The following is a 14,401-nucleotide window of genomic DNA, read 5'->3' on the forward strand; positions in this document are numbered from 1 at the left end:
TCATACCATTTGGACACTACCGTGTTTTAGTTGTTTACTGCAAATACCTTCTACTCTGAGTCTACCTTTTCACTTTCTTTACGGTATATTTTGATAACTCCAAAGTTTCAATTTAATGTAGACCAATTTCTCAATCTTTTCTGTCAGTGCTTTTTATTTCCTGTTTCAGAAACCTTTCCCAATCCTGAGGTAATAATGGCATTCTCCTATATTATCATCCAAAGCCGTTAAAAGCTTTATAGTTTTGCCTTTCACATTTAGGTCACTAATCCACCAGGAACTGATGTTTATTCTTTTTTGTGCACAGTGAAATATAGGGGTCTGAATTTACTTTTACTATATGGATATCCATTTGTATTTCCAGAAAAATTTTAATTAGTTTAATTAGTTTTTCAACTTACAATACACACACACACACACACACACACACACACATCCTCTCTATTAAGCTTCATATTTTCCCCCCAGAGGTCTTGTACTTTTTTGGCCATATTTAACTAAGGGGAACTACCTGTTTCTTGATTCTATTATAAATGGTTTTGCTATTAATTTCATTGTCTAAACGGTTGTCTACGTACACATGATTTTTCCCCTAATCTGTTAATGTGATAAAAATACTGATTTTCTAATGTAAAAACTGCCTTTCATGTCTAAGATAAACAAAATTTGATCAAGCCGGTTACATATATATCCAGATTCAGTTTACTAATATTTTGTGTATTAGTTGTCTACCTATGTTCATAATCAGACTAGTCTATAATTTTCTTTCTTTCTTCATTATCTTTCATAAGTTATGTATTCAACATATGCTGAACACATAAAACAAGCTGGGGAGAGTTCCCTCTTTTTCTGTTCTTTTTAAAAGAGTTTGTATAAGACTAGAATTATTGTTTCCTTTCATATTTGATAGAGCCAGAACTCACTGGTAAATCTGTGAATATTCTTTGTGAAAGTTTTAACTACTCACTCATGGTTATAGAACTCCTCCTGTTTCCAATTTCTTCCTGAAGCAATTTTCTTCTTACAGCTATACTATGCTTACAATCAGGAACTTCAGTACTGTTAAAGGTGTCAACTATTCAAACTGATGTATAAAATTAATACAATCCCAATAAAAACCCACCACCAGCAAAGCATATAGTCTAATGATGGCAGGTTTTTTTTTATTTTACTTTGTTTGATTTGTACAAATTGCTGAGTAAGCTGTTTCTAAATTTCACAGGAAGAAGCAAACACAATGAATACCATTACCAGTCCTATATAAAAAAGAAGAAGGTGGGAGGGTTTGGTTTACTGCATGCATTCTGAATATAGGTAATATGGCCCCCAAGGAGGGAGAAAATTGGTTCTTCCAAGGGGGGGAAATCACCTATTTCAATAGTTTTGTGGCCATACACAAATCAATCCTACCTGACAAAATCTAATTCCTTAGTATTTAATTTCATAGAGGGAAGGGGAGAAAATATCTAAAAAGGCTCCTGAAGGAGAAAAATAATGAAAAAAGAGGAGTCTCCACTGGATAACAAGATTTACTATAAAACTACGGTTATGACAGCATGGTACAACCACAAGGACAGACATACAGGCCAATGGACTAGCAAAGAACCAGAAACAGATACACACATATACGGCGTGGTTTCTGACAAAGACGGCACCACAGAGTGGAGTGGAAAGAATGATCTTTTTAATAAATGGTGCTAAATCAACTGGCTATCCATCTGTGAAAAAAAAATGAAACCCTGACTCATATCTCATGAGAAACACGAAAATCAATTCCAGGTGGAAATGTAAAAAATACAATACTTGGAAGACAACGTAGGAGAATTACATTGATAATTTGGGGATAGAAAAAGACTTCTTAAATTGAACCTGAAAAGCACTAACCAAAAAGGAAAAGACTGATAAGTTGGAGTACATGAAAATTAAAAACTTCTGTTCATCAAAAAATATCAAGAGAAAAGGTAAGCTAGAGAGCAGACGGTATTTATTACACACATACTCAAAAAAAAAGCTCAAATCTAAAATGCCCTACAATTAGCACACACACAAGTCAAATAACCCCCCCCCCCGCAAATAGGCAAAATACTTACACAGGCACACTGCATGAAATAGGCTATTCATATCATCAGTAAACATATGAAAAGGGCCTCAACACCATTAGTCATTGGAAAAATGCAAATGAGAACACAATCAAGGACTGCCCATCACCAGCAAAATGGCGAACTTTAAGACCTGAACGAGTATTAGTGGAGCTGTGAAGTACTCTGAACTTATATTCTTTTCTAGTGGGGGTTTAAATTCCTAGGACCACTTTGGAAAGCTGTGTAACAGTCTCTAAAGGAACACAGATATATCCTTTGAACACTATCACTTCTAGCTGTTAAGTCCAAGGGAAATACATACACATATGCAGGAAACACATGAACAAGGTTGCTTTCTGGCACCATTATCTGTAACAGACCCAAACTGGAAACAATGTAAATGTCCATCAATAGAATGGATAAATAAATTGTCTTATATTAAATGAAATACAGTTGACCCTTGAACAACACCGGTTTGACCTGAACCTGTCTACTTATATCCAGATATTTTTTTTTACTATATTATAAGTGTATTTTCTTTCCCTTATGCTTTTATTAATAACATTTTTTTCTCTAGCTTTCTTCATTGTAAGAATACAGAGTATAATACCTATACAAAATATATGTTAACCGACTGTTTGTTATTGGTAAGGCTGCCAGTCAACAGTAAGACTGATTAGTAGCGAAGTTTTGGGGAAGTCAAAGTTATACATGAATTTTCAACTGCATGGGGGGTCAGCTCCCCTAACCCCTGTGCTGTTCAAGGGTCAACTGCACCATGAATAAATTTATAGTAATATTCATTGCAATGAAAAGGAACTATGTCTAATAACAAAAAGGATAAATCTTCTAAGGATTGCTCAAAGATGCTTTGTGATAATTCACTGAGCTGTTTGTTTTTATTTTTGTGCACACCTCTGTGTGTTTTACAATGCAGAAGGTACAAAAAATGAAATTACACTGAAAAGAAAGTTGTGACCTTGAAATATACAATATAAAAATACTTTCTTAATTTCATAAATAGAAACAAAACTCTTTTAAAATACATAAAACAAAATGTCAAATAAAATTTGCCTTCTCTCCTATGAAAGGAGAGACAAAAAGTGTCCAAAAAGTTATAGGAAAGGAAATGAGACAGAAGGAAAAAAGGAGAGAGGAGGAGTCCCACTGCTCTGTGATCTCATCTACCACTTTCTTCCTGTGCCACTCCGACCCCCCATATTGATCTCCTTGCTATTTCTCGAACATATCAAGCGAACTTCCACATCAGGGCTGTTTACATTTGTTCTTCCTGGCAAACTCTTTCCCCAGATATCCATGTTTGCTCCCTCACTTTCTTCAGATCTCTGCTTAAATATCACCTTATTAGAGACCCATTTGCTTATTTTTATTGGGGCCTATTTGCTTGTTTTTCCTTGACCACACTACAGAAAATCCCAGCGTTCCTTATCTTCTTGGTCTATTTTATTTCTTTCCCTAGTACTTACCTCCACCTGATACATACCTATTTCTTTATGTACTGCCTGCCAGAGTATGTACAGGCCCTCGCTCGCTAGTAGGTGCACCTCTTGAGGATGGGGACTTCTGCCTTTTTGCTCAATGATGAGTCCCTGGAACCTAGAACCAGCTCTAGCTCACAGTAGGTACTCAGTGAGCATTTATGGAATGAATCAATGAAAATGTGGAAGAACGCTAGACAAAAGAGCAGAGTCTCCTCTCCCAACATGAGAAGACGCAGAGTACTGCCTACAGAGACTGCTGCACACATGCAATGGTGGAGATCAACACAGAAAAAGAAACACACGGGCAACATGTACACACACCCCACACAAACCAACAGAGGGAGAGAAGGGCGCTTACATGGAATGATATGCCTACATTCCTATTTCGCAATCTTATAATGCTATCGTTTAAACTTTCAAAATGTTACAAAACTAGAGAGCAGTGGGGGCATCACCTCCTGATGCAAGCTAAACAAAAATAAGCCAACAGTTGGATCTGGCTACTTATGATCTAGCAAATAAGTCTTCTAATACTTGGGTCTGTGAATTCTTTGAACTCATTTCTTTCAACAATTTTATCTTCTATCCTAATCTAATCTCCGTCCAAATTCTATGATTAAATCCTATATCATATTGTTTCATATAACTGTACCCATAAAATAAATGCAAATTCAAGCATAGCACACTCTGAATACCACCTCCTACCTTTGGAGCCAAACTCCCTGTAGGTCATCGATGCTAACAAATTCTCAACGTCAGTGGGACCGCCAATCTGTTGACCCAACCACCATTTCACTACCTACTACTGTCTTCCCCCAACACTTTCACTTGACTCCCTGCCGTAACTTCCCCTCAGTACACCATCAACTTTCTTGACACTCGCTTTCACCATTGTTCTCCTCCTGGTTCACTGGATGCTCTTTCTTAGTCACCTTTCTGATTCCTCCTCATCTTTCTGTCTTCTAATTTTTAAGAGTGCCCTGGGCTTGGTCTTCAGACCTCTTTTCTTCTCTACATGTACTTACTCCCTAGAAAATCTATCAGATCCCATGACTTTAAATGCCATCTTTATGCTGAAAGCTCATAAATTTATAGCTTATATCACTCCACTGAAATTGATTCCTGAATCTGTCTAGTTAACATCTCTTCTTAGATATGGATTAGGCATCTCAAAGTAAACACATAAAACCCAAATCTTTAACTTCTTCCTAAAACCAACTCTTCTGCAGGCTTCTCCATCTCAGGAGGTGATAGGTCTATTCTTCCAGTTGTGCAGGCAATGAAACCTTGGAATCATCTTCGACTCGTCACATTTTATCTCATACCCCACATCCAAATCATCACCAAATCCTTTAGCTTTTCAAACAATAATGGCCCACTTCTGAACACTTCCACCACTCCCACAATAATCTCATGTTTGGACTACATTTTAATAGTCTCGCAACTAGTCTTACTGCTGCCATCCTTGTCCTCCCTCAATTTATTTCCCAACTATCAATTTTCTTTCTAAAATGTAAATGAATTTGTATAACTATGTTCAAAACCCTCCAATAGTTTCCAAAGTCCCAACCACCAAACATCCTTAAAAAAACCCATCTCCAACCTCTAATTCCATCCCTCACTGCTCTCAATTCAGCTCCTCTTACCTTCTCCCCAACTTACTCCACTCAAGGTAGACTGGCCTTGTTACTGTTCCTTGAAAATATCAAGTGTGCTCCCACCCAGGGGGTCTTGGCACTGGTTCTTTCCTCTCCCTCGAATGCTCTTCCTCCCAAAATCAGTGACTTGCTTGAGTTCCAGGTCTCTGCTCAAGTGTCAGCACTGAGAAAGGTCTTTTCTGACTGTATCCTCAATCATTAATCTCTATCCCTTACCCAACTGTAGTATACTTAATAATACTTTTTTGCATGTTATACATTTGTTTATTGCCTGTCTCCTCCAATTAGAATATAAGCAAGAACTTGATTTTATTCACTGCTGCATCGTCAGAGCCTAGATCAGGGACCAATACACACAGTAGACACCCAACAAATATTTGTTAAATGACTAAATAAGTGTTTTCCAAAATTTCTAGAAAACCAAACATGTTTTACAAATATAATTTTACATTATTATAAAATGGTAACTTTTTAGAGCACCAGTAGGAAGCAATTTTTACTTATAAGCTATTATTTTAAGTACTTTGTGTTTTTATGAGGCTAATCTGAAAATTAACGAGCTCTGAGGTATTTCGGATCTCCTTCTTACTAAGGAGTCTCTCATCCTCAGCACAGCTGATACTCTGGGCTGCATCACTCTCCGTTGGGGACCGTCCTGTGCCTTGTGGGGTACTTAGCAGCAACCTTGGCCTCTAGCACCAGATGCTCAACACACTCCCCAGATCTGTGACAACGAGCAAATGTCTGCTGACGTGACCAATGTCCTCTGGGGGACAAAATCTCCCTCCTTCCCCCACTGCACTGCTGGAAGGGATTTGGTTTTCACTATTTGTCAAAAATGAAAATAGCTTGTATCACAACTGAGGTATTTAAAGCATACGGATTTGAATTTTCAAAATGGCTTCAAAACCAGCTTTCCATGCTGACGTCAGAGTCCTGTTACATCTGTACAGTTGTCAGCACTTCTGGGAATAAGCCTTAGCTGAAGTTCGATCACAATATCCCAAAGAAGTTACAGGGGTATTCTGTACATCCCTCTCTCACATCCAGCCCCCAAGTAAAATGCACTTTTTCAGTTTTGTTAAACTCTAACGGAAATTAATATCTAAATGAAAAAAATCATTATTCACGCCTAACTAACGGCTATCAGATGGTTCAGGATGATATGTGAAATTCTGACGCAGACATAATTGCGGTTTCCTTGGGAGCAAACTGCGCTGGCACCTGAACGCCAGTTTCATGGCTGAGGGTAAAATATTTTAGAAAAACCATTTTGTCTGCCTTCCCATCTTTTAAGAGTAAGAACTCCAGAAAATTGGAGCAATAAAAAGAAAAAAAAAAAAGATACCATATTTTCTTGGTACATTTACCACTTAACTTACGACGTTCGGTAAAAGATGAGTGAGATGGGCACCTGAGTGGCTCAGTCAGTTAAGTGTCTGACTCTTGATTTCGGCTCAGATCATGATCTCAGGGTCATGAGATCGAGCCCTGCATGCGGAGCCTGCTTGAGATTCTCTCTCTCCCTCTCACTCTGCCTCTCCCCAACCCTGTGCACTCTTTCTCTTGCTCTAAAATAAATCAATCTTTAAAAAAAAAAAAAAAAAAAGATGAGTGAGACAATAAAATTGCTGCTAGGCTGTACTCATTTAAACTCAAAGTGACTGCACCATTCTTGGAAATAAAAACTGCTAAATCTTTTATGCTATGCAATAATATTCACAAATAATTAGCTATATAAACAAATTTACTGAAGACATACATTCAGTAGACCTGGGATTGCAGGGCAAGGTCAAGAATTATTACAAGGTTTCTGTGTTCTATGCAACACTAAAAAGCACAGGATATGTTGACACATTCAACTGACAACTGTTAGAATAATAGGGTATTCTTTTTAGTTTTTTTCTGAACTCACAACCCTGAGATGGAGACCTGAGCTGAAATCAAGAGTCGGGACGCTTAGCCAATTGAGCTACCCTGGTGCCCCAATAATAGGGTATTCTTAAGCTGTTTTTTTTTTGTTTTTGTTTTTGCTATGAATATAAACTAATATATATCTGACACTATTACTTTAAAGCAAAAAAAAAAAAAAATTACCAAGGGATGATATCTCTACTACCATTTTAGTATGCATGCACAAAAATGCCAAACTACCATCATATTAGCATTAAAAATAATTTTCATTTCATTTTTTCTTAATTTCATACTATTTTTGTCTAGTCTCAACTATGTTTCCCCAAATCCAAAAAGTTAAATACATAATTCAGTGATTTTATCCATTCTAAAGTGACCGTGGTAAATAAATGAATGACTTTACAAATACTAAAAAACAAAGGTTATTGAGTAAAATCTAAAATACTTTTTAAATAGCAATAAATAATAGAAGTACTCAGGACACTTTAAGATTGATTATATAGAAGGAACAGAGATTTACCAACATTCGAAGCTACCTGCAATCAAATCTTCTGGCCATTTCTACTCTTTGTTAGCCAAAAAGCTACACAACTAATTCTGTGGCATTGTTACATCTGACATCAAAACCTTAGCAACGCTATTAGATATGAGTTTATTGGAATAATAATAATGTATCTTCCTAGCTGAAGACTTGGCTGGACGTTAAACATTATTTCTTTTCCTCTTCTGAATATCAGCAGCATGTACTTTTTGAAATTCTCTCCCTTCCTTCTCCCTTCTGTCACTCTCCGCATAGCCCTAAATGCAGTTAATATATTAGCTTTGGGCCTTCCCAAAAAAATAGGTAAAAAAGAATCAATTACAAATTATCTGAATCCACTTCATCTAAAAACAACGTAAAAGATGTCACTTTAGAACTAACGTGGTATGATACACTGATTAGCTACAAAATCTCTACATTACTAGCTGCAGATTATGTATTCCAAAAAGAAAACAACCTCAGATTTTCTCACCTAGAGACATAGTATTGCCTACAATATGAGATTGCCAGCAGGTACCTATTGTTAAAAATATTTAAACCACTATAATGCCTTTTCACAAGGTCTATTTTGACAGTCCTCATATTAGATAAGCTACTAAAAACGGGTCGCCTCAGTAAAAAATGAAAACAGCAAAGTATGAATTCACCAATCAGGAGATTCAATGAGCTTTCTCTAAAGAACAGATTTTTGTGACACTTCGGCATTTTTTTAAATCTGTATTTTTTAAATTAACTGCTACAATATTGTTTAAAAAAAAAATCGCCCCAATGCTACAATATTGTTTAAGAAAAATCGCCCTAGGGAAAATTACAAAAAGTACAACAGCATTCTTGTATGCTGACTGACTTAGGGACAGACAGAAATGGGCCGAAATCATACCCCTGCCAAGTGGTAATTCTCGGACTAGACAAGTTTTGGACCTCTCTAACTCTTAGTCACCTTCTCTGTACAATGGGAACCATACTGCTTATCCTCTCAGAGATATTTTAAGTGAGTTGGTATTTCCCACTAATCAAATGCTTACAGATCCAGAATTACAGAACGTAAAATTCATGAAAAATATGACTAACGATATATTCATGAATCCATGAATAATAAATTTTTAAAAGCATGCTAAGTAAAGTGATACCTTCCTTCATATTTAATTATAAAGCTATAATTTTCTAATATTGCTTTTGGTAAGCTAGTGTACAATAAAATGAAATACATTATACTTTAATAATATACCAAATGACTAGGCATTTGCTTATAAATATTTAAAATAACAATGTGGAAAATAGTCAAATATGGACCTTGGTCAAAGAAAATTTTCTTCAATACCCATTTATTTTATTCATTTAAAATGCCAAATCATTGCCAATCTACAGGTCTTAAAATCTTTAAAATGATTTCATCCCAATAACTACTTAAAATAAGACATTAGTTTCAAGAGGGATTTTAAAAAGCAAAATTTAACACTATATTGACAAACTAATTTGACATCTTACATTTGAAAAACTTATCCAAATAAACAACTTGCTTTCTTCCAACTCTCTCTTCTCCTTGAGCTTAAGCAAAATACACCAGTTTTCTACTGAATGCAGGTTGAGTCCCATTACAACAAAGTTTAAATGGCAATCCATTTCTTCTTTTGTTTAATAAATAAACACTCTTACCTTAAAAACAAACAAACAAACAAACAAAAGAAACAAAATCGAAGGAAGAGTTATTCTTTCTTTTCCCACCTAGAGAACAAGCACTTGGCCTTAGAATTTGGCTAGAAAAGATACTATGCTGCCATCTATCAACCTGAAAGGGTATAAAGAACACAAACTAAAGCTTTCACTTCCTTTGACAGAAGAACACAGGGTCAAAGTCCATGGCATCCCTTAATTGTGCTAATATCCCCAAAAGAAAGATGCATAGTGATCATTAATACAATCCCCAAAGATAATTAGGGACATCTGGGGATCTTTATTTCATATCTCAAATAACTGAAAGGGTAACAATGTGAATTAACATGTTTCTGACACTATCTGGCCAGCTTTCCACACAAAGGGAAGAACTGGTTATAGTTTTGTTTTACAGAAAAATAAAAAAGACACAAGCAAAAACAGAAAAAAAAAATGATGGGGCAGGGCTGTTTGAAGAATATTCCACTACAAAATTTTATTTTTTTTTAATGTCAATGGTAATAATGGTGACTTTTGTACTGAAATCACTTGTAGTTTTTTCTACATTATAAAAAAATACAATAAATGTCATCATTAAAAGAACTGCTACAGTAAGAACAAGGTCCTATTATTTCACCTTAGAAGTATCTGCCATACAGTGTATTAGTATTTTAGAACAGATTTGACCTTATAACCAATTATTTCAATTATTGCCTCTAGCCCTTAGTTGTTCTCTTGTCCAACAATGACTTCCTTCATCTCCTCATCTGGCTAATCTCTACCTATACTGAAAGTCCATCCCAAGCCTCGTTCCCTACAGCACAACAGTTCTCAAACCCTGTGGCCAGAGCTGCAATTTTTGCACAACTCCACAGGATACCTTTTACATAGACTATGACATGGGTGTTGCCTCCTGGAGTTGCACAGCTAGGCGACATACATTAGAATCACTTGGGAAGTGGGGCATCTGGGTGGCTCGGTCGGTTAAGCATCCGACTGCTGGTCTTGGCTCAGGTCCTGATCTCATGGCTCCTGAGATCGAGCCCCGAATGGAGCCTGAGCTCAGAGGGAGTCTGCTTGGATATTCTCCACCTCTACCCCTTTCCCTGCTCATTCTCTCTCTCGAATAAGTAAATCTTACCAAAAAAAAAAATTAACTTGGGAAGAAATTTTTAAACAAAATGCTACTGCCAAAGTCATCTGTGAGGGAAACAATTTTATGCGAATCACCTCAATAAGAACACCACTAAAAGCCACATAAAATCCAATTAATTAATAAATAAACAAATGACTGAAGACACTGGGAAGTAGCCAAACTAGCCATGGCTTACAGGACCAAGAGCCGGAGTACAGAAACGCACTAGGTGAGTCTTACATTCTGCACTGATTTTTACCATAAGGTAATTCATAACCAGTATGAAAGGTCAAGCACAAGCAGAGGCTCGGAGCTGTCTGTAATCTCACAGAGTTGGGGAAAGAACAAGGAAAAGGCATGATCCACAGAAAACACCTAAATTTTTCAGCTGAGACTCATGAAGGGTTACATCATAAGAGAGAAGGAGAACTGAAAGTAGTCCTTCACAAAGACAAAGCCCCTTAATCATAAATCCTTACAAAACTTCAATAAATGTAATAAATGTCATGTTCAAAGGAACTGCTGTATTAAGACCAATGTTCTGTTATTTAACCTTAGAAATATATGTCATAGAAACACTTGGTTGGATCAAGATGAGCCTTCTCTTTATTGCCCAGCCAAAAAAAGAAAAAAGAAAAAAGAGAAAGGAATAAATCGTATCTTGGGTGAAAAAAAATCAACCAGCTCTTCTACAGTTTGTCATATAAAATGCCTGGTATCCAACAAAACCTATCAGATATGTCAGAAGAAAGGACCAAATATATGGAAACAGAGAGACAGAAAAAAAAGTCAACAGAAACAGACCCATAAGTAGATCCCAATGCTGAAATTGACAGACATTAAAATAACTTTACTTAAAATATACAAAAGTATAGATGACAAATGGAGAATTTCACTAAAGAAGTGATCTATGAAAAAGTTATTAATGAAAACTTTGAAAGTGAAAAATAGAACTGAATTAATAACTCAGTAGAAGGGTTTAATAGTAGATTAGACAGAGCAGAAGAGCTGATCAGTAAACCAGAATAAAGGTCAGTAGAAAATACCCACTCTGAAGCACAGAGGAAAAAAAAAAGAAAATACAGAAAAGACTGTGAAAGGTATGCAGTGCAGTGAGATCTCATGTACAGAAAATCAGAATACCAGAAATGCAAAAGAAAAGTTTGGCAGAAGCAATATTTGAAGTAACATAGGCCAAGAAATGTATGTAACTTAAGAATGACATCAAGCCAGAGATTCAAGAAATTATATAAACTCTCTCAAAGAGGAAAAATGCAAAGAAAACAATGAAGCACATCACAGAATAACTGCTGAAGTACAAAGACAAGAAAAAAAAAAAAAAAAGGAATTCCAGTCCAAAGTGGTGACATACAAGGCTCCTGAACTCAATTCTTTTCATGGACACACTGAATCTACTCTGCTACATATGGAACAATTCTCTTTGAAAGAAATCCAGAAACTAGCTGAGCAATTCCTACACAACAACACAACTATAGAAAATCATCAAATCACAAAGGAAGAGAGCAAGAGAAGAAGAAAGGAACAAAGAATTATAAAATAGCCAGAAAACAATTAACAAAATGGCAATATTAAGGGCATGCCTATCAATAATTACTTTAAATGTAAATGGACTAAATTATCCAATCAAAAACAAAGAATGGCTGAATGGATTAAAGAAAAAACACTCAACAATATGGTGCCTAGGAGTGATTCACTTTGGCTTTAAGGACACACAGACTATAAGTGAAAAGATGGAAAAAGATATTCCATGTAAATGGGAACCAAAAGCAAGCAGAAGTAGCTATACTTACATATCAGACAAAACAGACTTTAAGTGAAAGACTGTAAGAGACATGGAAGGTCAACACAATGATAAAAGGATTAGTCCAACAAGAGGATATAATATTCATAAATATTTATGCAAACAATATAGAGCCACCTAAATACATAAAGCAAATATTAACAGACCTGCAGGGAGAAATAGAAAGCAATACAATAATGGCAGGGTTGAGTTTCAACAATGGATAGATCATCCAGATACAAAATTAATGAGGAAACATTGGGCTTAAACTATGCATTAGATCACAGAGACATTTATAGACTCTCCCATCCAACAACAGCAGAATACACACTCTTCTCAAGCATACACAGAACACTCTCCAGGACAGATCATAAGTTTATGCCACAAAAAAAGTCTTAATAAATTTAAGATGACTAAAATCATACCAACCATCTTTTCCAACAACAATGGTAGAAAACTAGAAATCAATTACAAAAAAAAGACTGGAAAATTCAAAATTCCCAAATATGTGGAGATTAAACAACCTATTACTGAACAACTAATGGGTCAGAGAAGAAATCAAAACAGAAATCAAAAAATATCATGAGGCAAATGAAAGTGGAAACTAAACACACTACAACTTAGAAGATGCGGCAAAAGCAGTTCTGAGAGAGGTTCACAGCAACAAATGCCTACCTTAGGAAAAATGAAAGGTCTCAAACTACCTCACTTTATATCTCAAGGAATGAGGGGAAAAAAAAAAAAAGGATGAACCAAGCCAAAAGTTTGTAGAAGGAAAGAAATAACAAAGATAAGAACAAAAATGAATGAAATTGGGACTAAAAAGACAACAGAAAAGATTAAGGGAACTAAAAGCGGATTCTTTGAAAAGATAAAATAGACAAAACTTTAGCTAGGCTCATTTCAAAAAAAAAGAGGACTCAAATCAAATCAGAAATGAAAGAGGAGACATTATAACTGACACTCCACAAACACAAAGGATCGTATGAGACTACTATAAAAAATTATATAGCAACGAATGGAATAACCTAGAAGAAAATGGATAAATTCCTAGAAACATACAATCTACCAGAACTGATTTATGAAGAAACAGAAAATCTGAATAGACGAATTACTAGTAAGGAAATTGAATCAGTAATAAAAACCACCCAACAAAGAAAAGTCCAGGACCAAATAGCTTCAAACACTCAAAGAATAAAAATCCTTCTCAAACTATTACAAAAATTGAAGAGGAACACTTCCAAAATCATTTTACAAGACCTGCATTAACCTGACACCAAAATCAGACAACAATATTAGAAGAAAGGAAAATCACAGGACAAAATCCCTGATGAACATAGATGTAAAAATCCTCCACAAAATATTAGTAAACTGAATTCAACAATACATTAAAAAAATCATACACCATGATCAAGTAGGATTTATTCCAGGGATACAAGAATGGTTCAACATCTGCAAAACAGTCAACGTGATACACCACATTAGTAGCATGGAAAAAAAAAAAAGAATCATGATCATCTCAATAGAGCAGAAAAAGCACTCTACAAAATTCAACAACCATTCATGATAAAAACTCTTAAATTAGGTGTAGAAGGAACATAGCTCAGCATAATAAAGGCCATATATACAAGCCCAACAGAACACCATACTCAATAATAAAAAGCTGAAAGCTTTTCCTGTAGGATCAGGAACAAGACAAGAATGCCCATTTTCACCACTTTTTTCAATTTAGTACTGCAAGTCAGAGCAATAAGGCAAGAAAAAAAATAATAAAAGGCATCCAAATTAGAAAATAAGTTAAACTGTCCTTCTTTGCAGATGACATGATATATATAGAAAACCTGAAGACTCCACCAAAAACTGTTAGAACTAGTGAATTAATTCAGTAAAGGCACAGGATACAAAATCAACATACAAATGTCAGTTGTGTATCTATACACTAAAAGCAAACTATCAGAAAGACATTTAAGAAAACAATCCCATTTATTTCTTTAAAGATTTTATTTATTTATTTGTTTGAGAAAGAGAGAGAGAGAGAGACAGAGAGCATGAGCAGGGGGAGGGAGACAGGGAGCAGGGGGAGGGAGACAGGGAGAAGGAGAAACAGACTCCCTGC

General features: G+C 35.6%; 1 protein-coding gene across 3 annotated transcripts in view; it reads right to left on the reverse strand.

Moving 5' to 3' along the window:
* ZDHHC21 (zinc finger DHHC-type palmitoyltransferase 21) overlaps positions 1-14,401 on the reverse strand; it is a 59,455-nt gene that overhangs the window by 16,740 nt on the left and 28,314 nt on the right. The window lies entirely within an intron of this gene.

Source organism: Ailuropoda melanoleuca, chromosome 7 (assembly GCF_002007445.2).
Source record: "Ailuropoda melanoleuca isolate Jingjing chromosome 7, ASM200744v2, whole genome shotgun sequence".
NCBI classification, from domain to species: domain Eukaryota; kingdom Metazoa; phylum Chordata; class Mammalia; order Carnivora; family Ursidae; genus Ailuropoda; species Ailuropoda melanoleuca.